The following is a 2,168-nucleotide window of genomic DNA, read 5'->3' as shown; positions in this document are numbered from 1 at the left end:
GAGCCACCAGGCTGAGCAGAGCCCCGGCTGCTGGCACCCGCGCAGCATCCCCTGCCCGGGATCGCCCACGGCCGGCTCTGCTGGTCCACTCCCCGGGCCCCCGCGTCACTACACGGGGCCAGGGATGCGCTGGCATCGACCCTTGCTCACGGCCTGGCTAGGCCCCGCGTCCCCAGGGAGCCGTCACCGGGCTCCTGCTGTGCCAGCTGCCCCCAGAGCCCACGGCACGGGCACCTCTGCCAGCGTCCCCAGCCCCAAAGGCAGCCCAGCTGGAAGAGCCGGTTGCGGGGTGAGGAGGGCCGGGGGAGCGGCCGAGCCTGCCTGCCCACGGTGGGTCCCCAGGGAAGGCTGCGTGCGCAGCACGGGCCGGGCCAGGCCGGGCTGAACAATGGGCTCCTTATGCCGCCAGACCCCAGCCAGCCGCGCAGCAGCTGCCGCAGCACTGGGACGTGCGCTCTGCAGCAGTGCCACCGGCCCCTTCTGTGCACCCCCTTCCTGCCCGGGCCCAAGGTCGTGGGGTCAGCGCAGTGCCGCCGCCTGTCTGGGGCGGAGGCCGCAAAGCCCGCGTGTGTCCAGCTGGCCGTGGCAGGCCTCTCCGGGAGCTGCTCGGGGGCTTCTGCTGCAGGGACCGCTCTGGGGAGGAGGGAGCAGGAGGTGGGGGAGACAAGCATCACTCGCTTGTGCTGGGCTCTGATCCCCCAGGCGCAGCCCACCCCTGCCCCGAGTTGCCCCCTGGGCGGCCAAGAGCCACAGGCAGCTTCAGGGCAGCAGTGGGGGTCGATGCCACGGTCGCAGCCCAGTGAGATCAGGCATGAGCTGGTCTGTGGGGGGGCACGGCCTGCACTGCTGCAGCCCCTGGGTGGGAGACCCAGCTGGGGGCCTGCAGGCTGGCAGTGGGGGCTCTGGGTCGGGGGTGCTGCTTCTGCTGCAGCAGCTGCAGGGCTCCTGGGGCCAGGGCCGGGCAGGCTGGGAGGGGAGGGGATGTTTAGTCTGGGGCTTCCCGGGCAGTGGCAGGTCAGCGCGGCCCTCCCCCGCCAGGGCCTCGCGGAGGCTGCCGGGCCCATTACTCGATAGGAAAGGAATTCGGCGCCGTCCTGTGCTCGCCCCCAGCTCGCACCACATTGGAAACACATGTGTGCGTGGGGCCGCGGCCTGTGGCAGGTGGGGGGGGGGCGGCCCGCCCCTGTGGGGTGGGCCAGCCGGCGGGGCATGGGGCGGCAGCAACCTGGCACATCCGCGGCAGCGATGCTGCCCTGGCCCCCCTCCCTGTAGGAGCTCAGAGTTGCCCGCCCCCTTGAACCTAGCAGAGCCCAGGGCTGCCACGGGGGTCCCTGCTGCCACCACGGGCCCCTCGCCCCATCGCACCCCCAGACAATTGCATCCTCGCCCTGGGGCTGCCCGGGCAGTGGCCTCCCAGCAGGGCGAGTTCCTGGCTGCTGGGGATTTGTGCCCGGGCTGGTGCAGCGAGGCCCGGGCCCTGGGGGGCTCCAGCAGGCTCTGTGCAGCCAGGGGCCCCGAGGCTCCGTCGCTCAGAACCAAGCCCTTGGCCCAGCCCCGCAAGCTTGGAGCAGATGGCAGAAGCTGGACCAGCCTCCTGGGCCCGCTTGGGACTTGGCCAGGACCCTGGAGGTCTCTGGCACTGCCCGGCCTGGCCCTGCCCCAGGCGGTGTGGCTGGTCAGGGCCTCTGCCTGTGCCTGACACTGGTGCTGGCATGTCCCCCTGCTGCCGCCAGCTGGCAGCTCCTGGCCAGGACCCCGCTGGGCTGGGCAGGCCGAGGTGTCCGGAGCAGCTGGCTGACACCAGCACTGCACCATTGGCCCCATGCCAGAGCCAGGGAGACGAGCTGCTAAAATTAGCCATCCCTGGCGTGCGCGAGCAGGAGGTCGGCGGCACTGGCACGGCTTCACTGGGCAGGGCAGGCCAGCCCCGGCCCTGGCCCCTGCCCGCCCAGCAGTGCCCAAGGCAGGCAGGGGTCCACGTCCCCCGCCACGTTGCCCTTGCTCCCTGCCCGTTCTGCCAGCGCCTGCAGGTAGCGGCTCCCCGCGCTCAGCCCCAGCGGTCTAGCTGAGGCTTGGGCCCAGGCTCCGTGAGTTCTCTGCGGGGGCCAGTGTGGCCCCCCATCCCCACAAGGACTGAGCAGGCCAGGGCCAGGACTGGCTGGGGGGGG

This window comes from Alligator sinensis, unplaced genomic scaffold (genome assembly GCF_000455745.1).
Source record: "Alligator sinensis unplaced genomic scaffold, ASM45574v1 scaffold1170_1, whole genome shotgun sequence".
Lineage (NCBI taxonomy): Eukaryota > Metazoa > Chordata > Crocodylia > Alligatoridae > Alligator > Alligator sinensis.
This window is presented reverse-complemented; position numbering follows the sequence as displayed.